We start from the raw sequence: 19,598 nt of genomic DNA, 5'->3' as shown, positions 1-19,598 counted from the left end.
CACCTCCCCTCAGCCAGCCCCATGACTCCTCACACAGGAAGTTGTCTGGTCCTGCCCCGGAAGAGCAAGCCCCAGCATCCAGGGAAGCTCAATGAGGTAAGCTGAGTCATTCAAAGAAAACAAAGGCCATTCTGGCTACACATGGAGAGAAAAGGATCAGTATGGGCTGAATTAGATGACTTTTGTGGTGTCTTCCAAATCTCTGATTCTATGATCTGAAGCCTCTGGCATTGATCAGTTGTTGGAGTCACAGAGTGAAAGGCTTGTTGATGGCATGGAGGATTCAGAAAACCCAAATTTATTGCCACTAGGCTATCTCACTCTAGGGCAAGGGTTCCTGACACTTTTTTGGCAATCTGGTGAAACCTATGGACCCCTTCTCAGAATAACATTTTTAAATGCATAAAATAAAATACATAGAGTCCCAAGGGAATGCTTTGTATTTAGACAAAGGAAATTATAAGATTAATGAAAGTGAAGATATTTTTTCCCTTCAAATTCACAGACACCCCAACCCCCAAAAGCTATCCATAGAATCCTTGGAGGTCCATATACTCTAGATCAAGAACCCCTGCTCTAGAGCACTCAAAGAAGGCATCCCTGCTGGACCAGGCCTGGGTTATCTGACATTCAGAATTGGGGGCCTTAAATCCATACATCACCCCAGCCGTTGTCACCACTACCCTTCAAGGCCCAAATTTCCTAGTCTACAAGGTTCTATGAGAACTTGATTAGGATGAGAAACTCTGCCAGAAGCACAATCTTCTTACCAACTCAATTAGCCGGCCCCAGTATGGTAGCTGTGACCTTCTCTAAGTCCATCCAGGTCTCCCATACCCTTCTTTGTATTCTCACAGCTACTGAAGACTGAGAAAAGAAAGCTCTTGCTACCAAAGTCCTTGCCACTGTCAAATGGTTCAACATCAAAAAATGATAGCATTTCATGGGTGGATATAAAATCAAAGAGTCATTACTACCTTTTTACCAGTGCACTCTGACCATGAGATGTTTCCATCTGACTTGCAGCTGAAACCTCCTGTGCATGTTCTCTCCCATCATTAGAATGTGAGCTCCTTGAGAACAGGGATGGTCTCCTTTTCTACCTATATCCCCAAAGTTTAGCACAGGGCAACATATAGTAAGCTTTTAATAAATGCCTCATTCATTCCTTCAACAATCAGGCAGAGGACTCTTTCATTATGCATTTAAAGGGTTCTTTTTCATTATTTTGGATACTTAAAAATACTTTTTAAGTATTTAAATTCTCTTTAAGCAATTGGCCCTTGGGCACATGTCTATCTTATGTGCCTTTGTTATAGAAAAAGGTCTTCAAGGAAAGTATTCATTTATAAAATACTTTAACATTTTGTTTTCAAATTATTCTCTTCATAACAATCCAATGAAAGAAAGAGTGTTAGTATTATTATGGCCATCTTATAGATGAAGCAATTCAGCCATGGAGAAATAAAGTGACCTATTCGATGTAACACAGCAAGTATCAGAGCTAGAATTCAAATCCAGATACCTTGATTTCAAGATCAGTGGTGTTTCTACCATACAATACTGCCTTGAAGTGACCAAGACTGTGTGTCCCTTTGTAATCTGGTGCCCCTACCCTTCCAGTCCTTTTACACCAATTCCCTACCATGTACTCTTCAATTCAGTGACACTGGCCTCGAAACTCTTACTACACAAACAAGATACACCATCTCTTTGCTCCTCTGATTGACCCCAGGCCTGAAATCCTCTCCCTCCTCATCTCTGCCCACTGGCTTCTCTGGCTTCCTTCACGTCCCAGCTAAAAGTTCATCTTCTAAAGGAAGCCTCTCCCAGCTCCTCTGAATTGTAGTGTCTTCTCTCTGTTAAACATTTCCTATTTATCCTGCATATAACTTGTTTGTGCATACTTGTTTATTTGCTGACTTCTCCATTAGATTGTGAGCTCTTTGCAGGCAGGGAATGTCTTTTGCCTCTTTCTGTATCCTCAGTGCCTGGCACCTAGTAGGCATTTAATAAATGTTTATTGACTGTCTCCTGCTTTCAGTCCTGTTCCACCACAGAATCCAATATAAGACTGTACACCCACTGAGTGCTCAGGAAAGATGGTTGTCTGGCTAAGAACAAAGCATAAGAGCAGAGCTCCTTGTGGCATTCAGAACCAGGCATCAGAACCAAAGTACTTTAAAGTTAAATATGTGTTGTTAGTAGGTGGGAGTAGTAGCAGCTCATATTTCAGAAGTGCTTTAAGGTTACCAAGTACTTTCATACATACTGCCTCATTTAACCCTCACAGCAATCCTGTGAGATGGGTATTATAAGCATTATTATCGCCATTTTACGGATGAGGTCCCTGAGGCTTAACTTAAATTTTTCATGCAACATCACATAGGTGGTCAGTGGCAGAAGTAGTATTTAAACCCATGCTTTTTTGCCTCCAAATCTAATACTTTTTCTTTTTCTTTTCTTTACTCCTCTTTTTTTCTTAAAGCAGTCTTCCCATTACACCATATTTAAATAAGTATTTTTTTAGTTAAACTCAAGGCAAGGTTCTAAGAGTGACTTGGGAAAATTCCATCCTGGACATTTGATGCTAGATTCTTATCTCACTAAGCCTCCTCTGGCACCAAGTATCTAATGAGCTAAAGCTTAAGAGAGTTGTATTTATTATAAATTGTTGGAGAAGTCCTGCATCAGCTGGATATGGCACTTAGAATATGAAATGTTAAACAAAGAACTCAGTAGTTCGGGAGATGTCTCCGTGGGCGCCAAGAAGTTACTCAGAAGCATCTAGGGTTTCATTCATTCAGCTCAGTTATTAGAACTCGGTGCTGATAAGACAAATGTCATAAGATCTGTCCCCTAAAAGGCCACTGAAATTTAAAAAAAAACCTCTTGTGATTCAACTGCAAGGTACCTCAGAGGCCTTTCTACATCAACCCACACCTGGGCAAGAATCTTTTCTATAACAGCCCCAACAAGTGGTCAACCAAGCTTTTCATGAAGACCTCCAGCAACAGAAACCCAGTATTCCCCAAGGAGGTCCATTCCACTTTGGGACAGTTTCTAAACTTCTTTACATCACATTTCTTCCTAGTTTTACCCTCTAGGACAATACAGAAAAAAATGTGATTTCTCTTCTATGAGAGAGCTCTTCAAATCCTTGAAGACTTTCAATAAACATTTATTAAGTGACTACCAGGGGCAGCTAGGTGGTACAGTGGATAGAGCACTGGACTTAGAATCAGGAAGACATATCTTCATGAGTTCAAATCTGACCTCAAACACTTAACTAGCTGTGTGACCCTGGGCAAGTCACTTAACCCTGTTTGCCTCAGTTTCCTCATCTGTAAAATGAGCTGGAGAAGGAAATGGCAAACCACTCCAGGATCTTTGCCAAGAAAAGTCCAAATGGAGTCACAAAAAGTTGGGCATGACTGAAAAACAACTGAACGAGTGGCTACTATTTGCTAGTCATTGTAACTGCAAGGAATACAAAAATGAAAAAGAAAGAGTCTCTACCTCAAGGAATTTACAATCTTTAGGGGGGAGGGGGTGGGGTACACTTGGTGGAGAAGTCCAAGGGAGTGTAGCTGGGTGTGAAATGAAGAAATGGCTGTCCAGAGTGTTCCCCCTTAAACAGACAGAAGCTTTGGGAGGAGGTCTTTGCTCTGGCCCTCCAATCAGAGAGGCAGAGAATATTGAGACTACCGATGATGTGTTGAGGACCAAGGCTGAGGCAGTCTTGCAAGGTAAGATTCTTGTCAATCAAGTGCTTGGAGGAATGATGGAAAAGTTCAAGTGAGTGTAGCCTGGTGGGGAATGAAGAGCTGGCTGACCTGAGTACCCTCCTTAAATGGAGGCCGTGAGAAGAGCTCTTCCCTCCTCCCTCCAATCAGAATGGCAGAGAAGACTGAAGCTACTGGTGCCCTTCAATCAGAGGGGAATAGAGTCCTGAGGGTGCATGAATACCAAGGCTGGTGCAGACTTACAGAATTCCGACAGCTACCATGCTCCTCTTAAGCCTCTTATCCTCAAACCTAAACATAACCCTTCAACTCACCTGCAGATGGTATGATCTCAAGGTCTTTCCCCAGCCTGGTTGCCCTAGATCAGAACACAATCTTCCCAATGTGGACTGGGCAGGGCAGAATTCTATTCTATAACCATGGATTGCTTCCTTAATCCCTCTCAAATGTGTGCCACTACTCAAAGGACAAATTTATTCCTCCTACTGGAGATGATTAATTACAGTTTGTACCAGAACATAGCCCATATGTCAGTCTTAAATCAGAATAAAACCAGATCATCAAAATATCTTCTGAGCTGATACTGACTAAAGATATTTAATTTTTTTCAAGAATTTGAAAAATACACCTCATCCTTATAATTGTCAATAACATTCTTGCTTGATACAAAAAGGGCAAAAGACACATTCTTGAGGAATATGGCCTAATTGTAGACACACCTAATATTCATGAAAGATGGAGAAAATCCTCTTGGACCCCAGTCCTTTATACTATAAAGCCATCATGCCCAGTTCCATATACAAAGACTCCTGCAATCCAAGAAGGGGCAGAAGCAAGGGCTGTGTCATATTTAATTTAGTATTCCCCTCAGTACCTGGCATAGTATGTTTTGCACATAGTGAGTACTCAGGAAATATCCGCTAGATTGACTGTAGCTCCCATTGTCCCGAGAAGGATTTTGTGGCCTAGTCAGATAATCTTGCCTAGAGGAAAGAATGGATGTATATATTCTCTTCTCTTACCGCACAGAGATGATTTCGATAATCAGCACAGGGCTTTGCACCAATTCATTAAATTTCAGAGTTGGTAGAGACATCAGCTGCCATTTAACCCAACCTATACCATACAAAGAATACCTTCTGGTGGAATACTACTGTGCTGCAAGAAATGATAAGCTGGTTGATTTTAGAAAAGCATCAAAAGACTTGCATGAAATAATGCAGAGTGAAATGAGAAGAACCAAGAGAATGTTGTATACAATAACAGCAATATCATTCGAAGAACAATTGCAAATGACCAAGTTATTCTGAGTGTTGTAAATATTCAAATCAATTACAAAGGACCCATGAAGGAATATTCTATCCACCTCCAGAGAAAGAACTGATAAATAGAAGTATACATAGTATAGTTTTACATATATTTATATATTTTTGTCAAATGGTGGCCCTGTGTAGTGTGGGGTGGGTAGAGAGGGACAGAGATAGTTGGAAACTTAAAGAAAAAAATTTAAAATTTTGAAATAAAATTTTTAAAAAAGGAATCTTTTCTGCAATTTACTTAAGAGATCACTCAGTCTTTACTTGAAGACTTCCAGTGAAACAGAGTACTTCTGCCTCCCGAGGCCACCCATCCCATTTTGGGACAGATCAAATTGTCAGTAAGATCTTTCTGATATTAAGCCGAAATCTGCTTCTTTGCAACTTCCATCCATTCTCCTAGTTCTGTTGGTCCCCTGGGAACACACGGAACAAACCTAATCCCTCTTCAACATAGCAGCACTTTAATATTTAAAGCCAGTTATCACATCCCCCGAGTCTTCTTTTCTCTAGGCAAACATATTCTGTTCTGTCAAACCACTCCCCTCATGGCATGAGCTCAAGACCCTTCCATCTTTTCTGTTCTCCTCTGGATGCTTTCCAGATTATAAATGGCCCCCCTAAAATGAGACACGCAGATCTGAACACAATACTCCAAATGTGGTCGATGCTCTAGACATAGTAGGGCCATCACCTCCTCATCCCTGGAAGCTATACGTCTTTTAACGCAGCCCAAAACTGAACTGCTTTTTGTGACTGCCATACCACACTATTCACTCCTTTTGGCTTGCAGTCCACCAGTACTCCCAGATCTTTTTCATACCAATTTACATCTAAACATGCCTCCCCAATCTTTTCGGGTGCTTTGCAAACCTTAATATCCAAAAGGATCTATGATCTCCTCCATTTGGAAGTTCCCTCTTATGGGGTTAATCACAATGCTGGCTCATTCTGTGCAATTCTTGTCCATGTTGTCCCATACATTTGACTCCGCAGGTCCACCCAATATGTTTGAGACCTTCCTAGCTTTCTCCTGACATTCTGAGAGTACCAGCCCCTCACTCTTGCCATTTGGCCAGCCCCCTTTCTCTTTCTATCATGCAATCTCTTGACAGGCATCTTTTACTCTTCATAACCAGGAACAAATAAAAGTTCCTCTGTTTGATGTTCAAAGCCCTTTATAACCTAACTGCCCCACTTCACCCCCTTTCCAGTCTTCTTAGACTTGATACCCTCCCACACACTCTTCAATGCAGTAACAGGGGACTCTTTGATGTTTCATGAACAAGACGCTCCATTTCTCAGGTCTGGGCATTATCTCTGCCCACTCTCCATGCCTGGAACGTTTTCCCTCCTCTCTCTTCCTTCTGGCTTCCCTGGCTTTCTTCAAGTTCCAACGAAAATACCACCTTCTAGAGGAAACCTTTTCCTATCATTGAAGCAGCTAGGTGATATAATGCATCAGGAAGACCTTAGTTCAAGTCCAGCCTCAGACACTTGCTACCTATGTGATCCTGGCTAAGTCACTTAACCTCTGTTTGCCTCAGTTTCCTCAACTTTGAAATGGAAATAATAATAGCATCTACTTCACGAGATTTCTGTGAGAATCATATGAGATATTTGTAAAGGGCTAAGCATAGTGACTGGCACATAGTAGATACTATATAATCCCACTTAATTCAAATGTTTTCCTTTCATTGATTATTTCCTATTTGTCACATGTGTAGTTTGTACATATTTGTTTGTTGTTGTAACAACAGTGTTGCTAGCAGCTGCTGTAGGGGTGTAAGACCAATAACACCAGCACACAGGAGGGCTGCTAGCACAGGTTCTTTGACATGCCTTTCTAAAGGAAAGCAACTTTAAAGGGGTCAACAATCTTACTTTAATTAAACATATACATCATTAACTTAGTTCAGGGGAAAAAGTCAGCACTCTGAACTTCAGAGAAAACACAAACAGAAATTACAAGCAAGAATTACAAGCAGAGAAAATAACACAAATCAACAGACAGGGCTTCTAGTTGTCTGACCATTACATACATACATAGTTACCAGAGAGAGAAGCACAAACATCTGGGTTTTTCAAAGTCAAGGGGCTCCTTAATGGCTACCCAGAGTCTCATCTGGCCAAATCACACAAACACTCTTCCCATGAGTGAGCCCCAAAGCAAAATGGTAACCTCAGAGTATCTCAGAGGATAAATATACTTCTTCAGGGTCAGAGGGCAGCACAACCTTCATGACCCAGGCTCATGTAACTCAAACTCATGTGACTTGGGCTTTCATGGGACTTAAGCAGGTCATCAAAGACTCTTGATTCAATCAAAGGCAAGACTCAGTCAAAGGCACTTGATTGCCTTAGTGCTGAGAAGAAATAGAACTCCAAAAGAAAAAACAGCAAAAAGTCCCACTTTGCTTGCTGTTCCAGTTGTCTCCCCATTAGATTGTGATTCCTTGAGGGCAAGGATTTTATTTCACCTTTCTTTGTATACCTGTGCTTAGCACAATGCCTGGCACATAGTAGGTGCTTAATAAACGGCTAATAAATATTTAATTCTAACCCCAACTCATTGTCCATCTGTAATGTCTGTCCCAGGGATAGATATAGATCAACAAGCTCTATAGGTTGTCTGACCCTGAGCAAGTCACTTAACCCTGATTGCCTCAGTTTCCTCATCTGTAAAATGAGCTGGAGAAGGAAATGACAAACCATTCCAGTGTCTTTGCCAAGAAAATCCCCAAATGGGGTCATGAAGAATCAGACACAACTGAAAGCAACTGAACAACAGTGGAAATTGTCTATCTCAATGCACATTATTCAATCAGAATTCTTCATCCACTTGGATTTGCTATGTGCGTCAGATCAGACTCTTTTAGGTAGTCAGAGACTTGCACCAGGAGATTCGGCAACATTCCAAGGCGTGATGTAAGTAATAGTCTCATACACAAACAGGAGCATCTGGAGGCCCTTACCATCTACAGGGACTCCCCCTTCAACTTGGCCTGATGTTCACAGTGGCAAATATCTTTGGCAAGGCATTTGTGTCATCTTTGTTTAAATTGAGGAGGATATCCTCAAGGAGTGATTTTATAGGGAACAAATAGACACTCAAGAGGGTTATTCAACAATGGACCACATCTTCTAAGGCTTCATAATTGAGTGAAAGATACAGAGAATGCAAGATCCCACTGGGCTTATCTTTTGTAATTATGAAAAAGCATTTGATTTGGGAAGCAAAAGTCCACCTTAAAGAAGGCTCTTTTCCAACATAGTATCTCCTACCCACGCATCAAAATCATTCAAAATTCCATGAAGACACAATACAGAAATTCTACTCTTAAATGATTATAAACATCAGGCAAGGTATAAACGCATGCTTGCAAACCTTTTGTCATTCAGTCATTTTGGTCAAGTCTAACTCTTTACGACCCTATTGGGTTTTTTTTTGGCAGAGATACTGGAGTGGTTTGCCATTTCCTAGTCCAGTTCATTTTACAGATGAGGAAACTGAGGCAAACAGGGTTAAATGACTTGCTCAGGGTCACATAGCTAGTGTCTGAGGCCAAGTTTGAACTCAGATCCTCCTGACTCCAGGCCCCGGCACTCTATCTACTGCACCATCTAGGTACCTCTTGCAAATTTTAAAGTGCTATATAAATGTCATCAATGATGATTTGTGGACTTTAAAAAAATCCTGGTTGCCTTTTTCTGAATGCTGTATAGTTGTTTGTTTGTCTGTTTGGAGGGGTGGGATTTGGCCTGTGATTTCATTGGTATAGCAAACTCCCAATGAGGAAATTCCCTGTATGGACACAGATCGGCCCGTTTAGTCTTAGAGAGTTGCCAGGGCTAAGTGACATGTCACATGATCAATCCGTGTCAGAGACAAGACTCCAACACCCAGACTTCCTGAGATCAGCTTTCTTCCCACGGCACTCAGCTGCCTCTCTATTCCCTAATTTATCAATATCAATGTACAAGAATGATGAAAAAAGACAATTCAGAGAAACTTGGGAAGACTCATAGGAGCTGATTCAGAGTAAAGTGAGCAGAACCAGGAGAACAGTATATTCTACAACAACATTGAAAAAATGAACAATTTTTTAAAGACTTAAGAACTCTAATCAATGCAGTGATAGACTATAATGCCAGAGGACTGAGGATAAACCATGCCACCCATCTCTTGGCAGAGAGGTAATGGACTATTAGCCACACGTTTTTAGACACGGACAATACGGTCATTTGTTTTGCTTGATTGTGCATATTTGTTAAAAAGGTTTTTGTTTCCTTTTTTCAGTGTGGGGACAGTTGGGAGGGAGAAAAAAATAAATACTTAACTATTGAAAATTAATAAAGTTTAATTTTTCTTAAATGAACTTATATCTGCAAGGGATTCTAGAGGTTATCTAGAATTTATTTTACAGATGAGGAAACTGAGAACCAGTGAGATGAAGTGATTTGCCCAAGGTCACACAAGTAGTAATAGAGCCTCTTTATGAACCTTCATAAACATTCATTAAATTATATTAAGCGGAATTGAAGTGAATTACCTGGATTTCTCCCCCGTAGATAAATTTATCAGAGTTCTGTTCCTTTACTCTTCTTGCTCTCTCTTCCTCTTCAGCTTCAGTCTTGAGAGGAGGATCTAGAACTTCTTGACAGATATCTTGTCTAAGCTCTTAAATTCAATTACTCCCAGAACTTAGAGGAAGCCAAGAAGTAACCTAGTGGCAGCTGAGGAGAAGGCTACTAGAGGTTCAGTCAAGTCAACAAGCTTCTACAAAGCACCTACTATGTGCCAGGCATCATGCCAAGTGCTAAGGGTACAAAGGACCTCTCTCAAAGAGCTCCCAATCTAATGGGGGATGGGGAGGCAGAGAAGACAGCATGCCAATAATTACATACAATCATGTTAAGATGGAGATCATCTCAAAGGGAAGGCAGACCTAGGAAAGTTTTCTTGAAGAAGGTGAGATTCAAGCTGAGATTGGAAGGAAGCCAGGGAAGCCAAAAGAACAAGATGGGGAGAGAGAGCATTCCAGGCATGGGGGAACAGCTTGTGAAAATCTAATGAAAATGCAGAGTCAGGAGATAAAGTGTCCTGTGGGAGGAACAGCAAAGAGGCCAGATAGCTAGATCATGCAGAACATGGAGAGGAATAAAGGAAAAGAAAGGTGGGAAAGAGGCAGGTTCTGTAGGGCTTTAAAAACAGCATGACAGATTTAATCCTGGAGGTAATAGGGAGTCATTGAAGTTTATTAAATGGGGGGGTGACAAAGCTGTGCTTTGGAGAGATCACTTTGGTAGCTAAAGGGAGGATGAAGTAGAGTCCTAAATCTGAGCAAGTGATTTTCATAGCCTTTCCTTGGGAGATGTTCATAAGGGAGAGGGAAGAGGACATAGTGAGCGGGCAGGGGCATGGAAATCACCATGGTCCCCACCAAGAGATGAAAAGATATTGGGGAGTGAACGAGAGATATAAGCAGGGGGAATGAAGTCCCTGAGTTGGCGTTTTAAAGTTTGCATTTTGAGACAATTAGAGACTGAATTATTAAAGAGGAAAAAGGGAAGAGGCTGTTTTTAAGAAAGCATGAGTAAGCAGGGACAATTTCACAGCGGTAAGCAGGATCGAAGGCAATCAATCCAGCCCCCATCTCAGGCCTGCCATAATGGCCGTAAATACTTATTCCACTTAATTGTTGATGTGTGTAGCTGTGTCCCTGGGCCCCCAGCCAACCATGTACTTAACACAGATGGTCGATGCGTAACACAGCCCCAAACGAGACTAGTGAGAGATGTAGGACTTTAGCACCCCCAAATCCCCTCCACCAAACAGTTCTATACCCTTCCTACCCCTAATCCAAGCAGCCTCACTGATGGTCATAAGACTTTGCAGGCTTCTCTCCACCAAGTCTGAATTAGCACTAGGCACAGAGAAATACCCATCTCTTTACTGGGTAGTATTGGCTGGACAGGAACCTGTTGGCTTGAGAGGAGTCATATCTGGCTAATTCCTCCAGGCACTCCTAGACCCCAGAATCCTACGGATAGACATCCATGTGGAGACAGGAGTGAAGGGAGGGTTCTGGTTCTATTTGTCACTAACCCTTGGCTTCCTTAGTTACAATGTGGTGTTAGATCAATTCCCTGGAGATCACCAAAGCTATGAACATCATGGGTAAGAAGCACTGAGTAGGGCGGGAAAATACGTTTCTGTGAGGCATCTGCTCTGGGGCTGATCTCTGAACCCCGAGCCGCTGGGAGAAGACAATAATGAGCCCCTCCGAACCACCCAGTCTCAGTTCATTTGCTCTGCCCACTGGAGGCTGAGCAACAAGCTCAGCCCTAGTCCAGGTGCTCATGTGCACAGTCTGAAGGCAACATGTGGCACCATCTCAGTTTCCAAATACAAGAGCACCTAAAATAGAGCCTGGGTTTCTATTTAATCATCTGTGATGGCAGTCCAGAAACTCTGCTCTGACCACAGCCTATGATTCTACATGCTTCCTGAAGACAGTGACCATTGCTAGACATGCCAAGCTGACGGTGCCCAGGAACAGTACGAGCAGCTGGCTCATAGTTTGGGGCTTTCACTTCGAGGAAGGGCCTTTTCTTATCACATTTACCCAAAGAACAGCTTCTCCGGACCCAATTTTCTTTTTAAAACACACATACCCCAAACCTAGCCTCCCATGGCTTTTGGTCTACCCACTGACTAACCTCAAATGCATTCCTAGTGAAATCAGTACTGAAAATAGCCCTGTCACAGCTACCTCATGGACAGAGCACCTGGCCCCAGTTAGCAGCTCAGGCCAGCCATGATCTCACTCAGCCACACTGTTCTCTGGGGAGGCAGAGAGGAAATGGGGGAAGGTGGGAGGGAGGAGGCAGAAGAGTGAGGTGAAGGGGAAGGGATGCCTCTCCCCAAACTACTGAGGCTCAGAGAGGAAGCTTGACACCCCAACAATGGCTGAGGGAGGGATCACCAGCCTAACCAGAACATCTGTCAGAGGATTTGCCCCTAGATCACTGTGAGTATAGCTCCAGACATGGCAGGGTCCACTTGGGCAACAGCTGAGATCTATGCTTCATTCTACCCAGTGGACTCCATTTGACCAGGGTCCCAATGTATTCCGCCGTGCTTAGAACTGGGTAAGATGGCAGTGAAGGTGATCCACAGCCAGAATATTCCTGCAAAGGGATGGAGACTGGCAATAGTCATCAGTTTCCTGCTATGTTAAAACTCTGGATAAACTGAATCATTATTATTATTATTTGCAAAGTAGTATATTAGGCACTGGAAGGAGAGAGGAGGAGGAGGGGAAAGAGGAGGAGGAGGAGGAGGAGGAGGAGGAGGAGGAGGAGAAGAAGAAGAAGAAGAAGAAGAAGAAGAAGAAGAAGAAGAAGAAGAAGAAGAAGAAGAAGAAGAAGAAGAAGAAGAAGAAGGAGGAGGAGGAGGAGGAGGAGGAGGAGGAGGAGGAGGAGGAGGAGGAGGAGGAGAAGAAGGAGAAGAAGGAGAAGAAGGAGAAGAAGGAGAAGAAGGAGAAGAAGGAGAAGAAGGAGAAGGAGAAGGAGAAGGTGGAGGAGGAGGAGGAGGAGGAGGAAACTCTCAAAGGCAGTCTACCAAGACACAGAAGAACAAGTCCAGCCCCCTAACCACAACACAGCAAACTCCAGTTAAGATGCTCCCACAGAATTGGGATAATAGGTCAGAGACAAGGCAGCTAAGTAGCACAGAGGATGGAGCATTCTCAGAATTAGGAAGACCTGAGTTCAAATGCAGCCTCAGACAATTACTAGCTGTGTGACCCTGGGCAAGGCACTTAAATGTTTGTCTCAGTTTCCTCATATGTACAATGGGGATCATAATAGCACCTACTCCCCAGGACTGTCATGAGAACAAAATGAGGCAAATTTGTAAATGGCTTTGAAAACCTGAACATGCTATAAAAACGATCATGTTGGTGGAAGTGTTGGTGGTGGTGGTGATGATGAATTAAGGTTGGCCTGTGAAAAGGATGTGAATGAGGGTCAACATAGAATACATGAGTTTAGGCATCCGCAGAATGGCTGGTAAGTGTGTGAGCTAATGATATGCCTTCCAAGCCTCAAGGGACTAGGATGTTGCCCAATTAAGGAGACTAAAATGTAACCAATGTAAGATCAGCCATGATCTAATTAACTGCAACTTGTTGGAGGTAAGGTTGTCATAATAGGAGGTGGGGGAGGATGGATTGTCTGAAGTCTAGAAAGAAGAGAGCCAGAGAATAAGGACTTTGGATGATCCCAGTACTATTCAGGTTTTTGTTTTTTCCTGACATCAAGCCTAAAGTTGTCTCTTTGTAACTTCCGCTCATTCCTCTTGGTTCGTTGCGATCAAAAAGATGAAAGCTAATGCCTCCTCTCTATGCCAGCCCTCCCAATTCCTACTAACAGCTAGCATCCTCTCTTTCTTTAGTTTTCTCTTCTCCAAACTAAACATCCTCAATCATCCCGGCTGCATTCCCCTGGACAATCTCCACTGCATCAACGCCTTCCTAAACTCTGGCATCCAGGACTGAGCACAATACTGCAGATGGGGTTTGATCAGGACAGAAGAGAGCCCTCACCTTCCTATCACTGAAAGCTAAGCCTCCGCAGCCTTCTTTCAGCCCAACACCACATTAGTAGGGTTTTTTGGATAGCCATATCACACTGAGGACTCACATTAAGCTTGCAGGCCTCTAAAATCCCCATTTCTTCTTCAGACAAACCTTCTGCTTGTGAAGTAGGTTTTTGGAACCCAAGTGTAAGACTTTCCATTTCTCCCAATTCATTTTCATCTTATGAAATTTCAGTCCAAAGTTATGGCCAAAGTCTTTTGTCATCTGATGTATTTATTATCCTCCCACTATTTCCTCCCGGTAAAACAGTCTCAGAAGATGGAATGAACCAGGCTGAGGTTAATTGACAGGTCTCAGATCTGTTGGTGTGTTAGAGGGATGTCTACCCCAAACATCTGAAGACTTCCCCCAGCAGAATGAGTGGGTGAGAACAATTTGTTCCAATGTCCATGAAAGCAGCCAAAGCAGGTGCTGTGGGGTGATGAGAGCTTAGTCAGACATCAAAGAGGCCAAAGTCAGCCACTGCATCCTGGGCCACCACCATTCATCCCGACTTTTATCTTGCCACTGGGCTTCAGTGACTCAGAAAGAGAAATTGAGACTGACAATTTTCACAACTCTGCCACACTTAAATGCAGTACACCAGCAAGTCAAGACACCATTGGTCCTCTTCAAAAACAAAGGAGGAACAACATTCCTCCCAATACAACCCTAACAACATTGAATTGCCCATATTCCAGTTTCAAGTTCACTGAGCTATCTCCCAATCTCTAATTTGGCCTCCTGAATGGACCTACTCATCAGAAGGGAATATCCCTGAAGACAAGATCCACTCCAGTTATCCTAATGGATCTATCTCCCTTTGTAAATTAATAAACTGGTATTCTACTTATCAGTGAGTCTCTTTTGAATATGGTGATTCAGTCCACCAGTGTGTGATCATCCTGGTAGAGCTAGTAGCATCAAGCCCTCTTGAACCTACAAAGTTAAGGACAAGACCTTAAACCCCACATGGTAACCACTGAAGGCCTACCAACTTCTCTCTCTCTCTCTCTCTCTCTCTCTCTCTCTCACACACACACACACACACACACACACACACACACACACACACATCTAGTTCAATGCCATCCATTTCATAGTTGAAGAAACTGAGGCCAAGAGAGGTTAAATGACCTTCCCAAGATAACAGAGGCAGAAGATGACAGATCTCTAACTCCAAATCTGGGATATTTCCATGATATCATATCTCTCTGCTAGATTGGGTTATAATGCAAGTAAGAGGCTCTTGTGATGGGGACTAAGCAGCAGCAGGGGTCAGAGGAAAAGAAAGAACAGATGCCAGAATTGGTCACATAGCTACAACAGGAGATGGGGGCAGAGAGTTAGGAATCAGGGCAGCAAATCTCTGAATCTAAACCATTTCTAGGACCATCAAGGTTAAGGAGATAAAGGAAACTGGAGTTCCCTGAGAGGGAAGTTTAGAAAGGAGGAAAAGAGAAAAGCCCTGGGGCCAAAGGCAAAAGGCCCCTACTTTGGCTATGAAAAGATAAGCTGAAATCCTGGGAAACTGATCAAAAATGTGAAATCAGCACAAGTTTGAAACATTCACCGAGGAGAAAGGAAGACCCCATTCTTTTTATTCTTCTTGTTTTCACCTCTCAAGCTCAGTTCAATTCTTATTCCTGCTTAGGTGCTGTGATGGGACCAATATCTACCAGGCCTTCCCCTCTCCCTGCCTCCTACATAGATTAGGAAAAAGCTGGGGCTTCATTATGGGGAGATGGGGGTGCGAACCAAGGTTCAAATTGCACCTCTGTACACAGATTCCTAGTGGCCTCTGGCTTTGGATTCTGGCCTCTGGATTTGGCTTCCTAGGCACACAAGGGCATAAAAAATCCTATCCATATGGGATGAGGGCCCCTCGTAACTTAGTGGATGTCTGACGACCATAAGAGTCACCACACCCTGACCTACAGACCACATGTGTTTCCATATGGAGATAAGGAAAGCCACATTCACAGAACCCTGCTGAATATTTTCGCTAAGGTAGGGCTGTGAGATCTCCTTTTATTAACTGTTCAATGACTTAGACGTGCCTTATTTTGCCCCAACATTGAACTTGAACTAATGGAGTAGACCTGCCCCTAACAAGTAATTAAGTGAGCTTACATAGTTGTGTTCTCAGGTATGCCAGTAGGAACAATACCTCCATGTTCCTTGCCATTTTCTTCTTGGGATGGAAGTCCACCTTGGTTAGTGAGCTATTTAGTGAGGCTTCCCAAAGTTATAGAGTCAAAGGCTCCATTGACATTAAACCCATATGGGAAGGAGAAGGTATAAGGATCCAGACCCCTAACCTTTCTTACCCAGACATACTGGGGTTGCAGCAGGAACCTCCAAACTCGTTGGGATGTGGGGGAGTGCTAGAGCCTGGGAGCTTCCTAAAATCACCCTTTTGGACTGCCTCACCCTCTGACCCCAGCTCCCAGCACCCTAACACCTAGAGCTGCATAGCTAAAGGCCTTCTCTTAAAGAGAAATGAGCCTGACGCTTGACTTTTGGCCAGTGTTGAGGGGCCTGCCCACCCCCCAGCTTACCCAGTTCCTTCAATTGCCTCGTCAATCACTGTCTTTCTGGGTCTGAAACTGTAGGCCGCGTTTCCCCCCTTGGAGATCACTTAGCTCCACTGTGCTCAGCTGCCAAAGCCCTGATTTCCAGAAATGGATCAGTAGATCTGAATTAAAAGCGAATAGAATCAGGTTTTAAAGATACACATACATACACACATGCCTGTGGGGTAGGAAGCTTGGGGGGATGCATATTTTGTGCACATCTGGATGGCTTCATCACCATCCCTGGAAAGTCACTGCCTGTCACATAACCCAACTGTCTTGGGGCTGAAGCATCTTTGGCGAGGGATTGCCAACTACAGATAAAGTGACATAGGTATGTGAGGAGAAAGCCTGGTGAGATAGGAAGGCGGCAAGTTTCTTGGGGTGGCAAGAATATGGGCATTTGCCAAGAAACTGGTCCTCACTGATAAGACATTGCAGGTGGGAATATTAGAGCTGAGAGGTAGCTGGGGGAGGGCCCTATGACTCAATCCATTCAGGCTGAGACACCCCAACGAGGAGGAAGAGCTGAGTTTCAACCCCTTTCAGCCAAATGGCTCTCCTCTGCACAGCTTCTGGGCATGCTCTGTAGAAAGTGACAGAGATGGGTGGCAGGAAGGACTTCAAGCTTCCCAAACTCCTTTGGAATCTTTCGCTTTGTCTGTAGCAAAGAAAGACCCATCACTTGAAAGCTTCAGTGATGGGAAGCCAGAGTAACCAATGTGAATCCTGCCTCGAACAGAACAACAGGACAAGAGACACAGAGTCACACCAATCTTCCACACACTACCAGGGCTACAAAAGTGGAGAAAGGAAAAAGGAACCATTCACTAAGGTCAAGAATCTCTCTTTTCCTGGCTGTTCCCCAAACATGATCTCATCCTTATCTCTGATCACCCCCTAACATGGAGCATGCCCCAAGGCTTCACTTGCCTCCATCCTACCCCAATCACTTTAGGCTGGCCAGGGAAGGGGGAAAGGGTTGGGAAAGGACAATATAAAGGAAGAGAGGCAGGGAAAGAGAAGACGAGGTAAAAATAAACCAAGAGTCAAGGACAGGATACTTCTACTGACGACCCAGGTAAAAGAGTGGATGCCACGCTTGTGAGACTTGCATATGACATAAAACTGAAGAAGGTAAATAACACAGAGAATGAAGCATGAAGCATCAGGACCAAAAAAAACCCTTGAGAGGCTAGGATATTGGGCTGAATCTAATAGATGAAATTTAATAGGAGTATATATAATGTCTTACCTCTTGGATTCAAAAAATCCATTTCCCAAAATGAGAAGGAATGGCTAGAAAATAGTTTGTCTGAAAAAGATAAGAGAGCTTTGGTGGAATGTGGGCTCAGTGTGAGGAACAGTGCGATATGGTGGCCAAAAAAACCTAACGTGATCTTGAACTACATTAAGAGAGAGATAAGGAGGTGATAGTTCCAGGAAGGTTGTGTTCAGTTCTAGGTACTTCATTTCATGAATGACATTGATAATCTGGACAGTGTCCAGAGGAGGGTAACCAGGGTGAAAGGCCTTTGGATTACGCCAGTACAAGGAGTGGCTGAAGGCACGGGGAATATTTAGCCTGGAAAAAAAAAGTTCAAAGAGAGAAATTATAGCAAACTCCAAGTGTTTGAAGTCTGTCTTGTGAAATAGGGACCACGTTTTGTGTTTTTTCTTTTTGGTCTCAGGAGCAATGGTCCTAAGCTGCAAGGGGGGCAAGTTTAGGCTGTAGAAAACACCTCCTGGAGTTTTCCCAAAGTGAAACGGAATGCCTCAGGAAGTGGTGGCCTCCCCTTCCCTGGAGGTCTTCAAGCAAAGGCTGGAAGACTATTTGTCCAGCAGTACTTAGCTTCTTTGGTATAAGGTAGACTAGAAAGCCACTGAGACCCCTTCCAATTTTGAAATTCTGTGATTCTGCAAGAGGTTGTCTGAAGCTGTTTGCACCTGCTCAGAAGTAGAACTAATAAAATTAAAGTTAGCAAAGAGAAAAAAAAACAGAACAGAAGATGACAGCTGGAAAGCAGGGACTTGCTTAGGGATCTCCCCTGGGACCCTCCAAACACCGATGAAAAATGGCTCTGAACAAATTCTAGAACTGCAGAACCCATGAAATAGCAGAGGGAAGCAGGGCTCCAGCCCAGGACAGCCTGGATGGTGGCTGGGTAAGGTCTATCGCTCATGGAGCTGGGAGTGGAGCAGAGCAGAGCCCAGCATGGGCTGCGCCTGGACCAACCAGACCAGGTGGAACAGGCCCTAGTGCCCTGAATCAGTGAGCTGTGGCAGTTACCAGACTTCTCAATCCACAAACACCAAAGAGTTAGTGGGAAAAGCTGCAGGGTCAGAGTGAAAGGAGTTCCAGGTTCAGCCACCACCCCAGGGGCAGCAGGGGTGGTGCAGCTACATAACTATAGCTGCAGTTGCTTCTGGCCCCAGGCCCACCTGGCGGGAGGAATTAAGTGGCAGATCAGAGCTGGAGTGCAGAGCCTGCTTAAGATCTGGGTCAGGTCCAGGTTGGCGGTTCTTGGGAGAGGAGGAGCGCTCATGTGGCAGAGCTTGCTGTATAGAAATAGCTCTGAAAACAACAGCACATCCCCTCAAGCTTGGAACAAAGTACTATCTACTCTACAAGCCCCAACGAAAAACTCAAGGGGCAAATAGTTGGCTTGGAACATGGCCAGGCAGCAAAAAAGGATGCAGACTGAGACTCAGACTTTAGAATCTTTCTTTGGTGACAAAGAAGACCAAAACGTACAGCCAGAAGAAGTCAACAAAGTCAAAGAGCCTACACCAAAAGCCTCCAAGAAAAACACGAACTGGTCTCAGGCCATGGAAGAGCTCAAAAAAGATTTGGAAAAGCAAGTTAGGAAAATAGAGGAAAAATTGGGAAGAGAAATGAGAATGATGCAAGGAAACCATGAAAAACAAGTCAATAACTTGCTAAAGGAGACCCAAAAAAAAATACTGAAGAAAACAACACCTTAAAAAATAGAGTACCTCAAATGGCAAAAGAGCTCCAAAAAGCCAATGAGGAGAAGAATGCCTTAAAAGGCAGAATTAGCCAAATGGAAAAGGAGGTCCAAAAGACCACTGAAGAAAATACTACCTTAAAAATTAGATTGGAGCAAGTGGAAGCTAGTGACTTGATGAGAAATCAAGATATTATAAAACAGAACCAAAGGAATGAAAAAATGGAAGACAATGTGAAATATCTCATTGGAAAAACCACTGACCTGGAAAACAGATCCAGGAGAGATAATTTAAAAATTATTGGACTACCTGAAAGCCATGATCAAAAAAGAGCTTAGATATCAT

This window comes from Trichosurus vulpecula, chromosome 3 (assembly GCF_011100635.1).
Source record: "Trichosurus vulpecula isolate mTriVul1 chromosome 3, mTriVul1.pri, whole genome shotgun sequence".
Lineage (NCBI taxonomy): Eukaryota > Metazoa > Chordata > Mammalia > Diprotodontia > Phalangeridae > Trichosurus > Trichosurus vulpecula.
Note: the sequence above shows the minus strand (reverse complement) of the source record.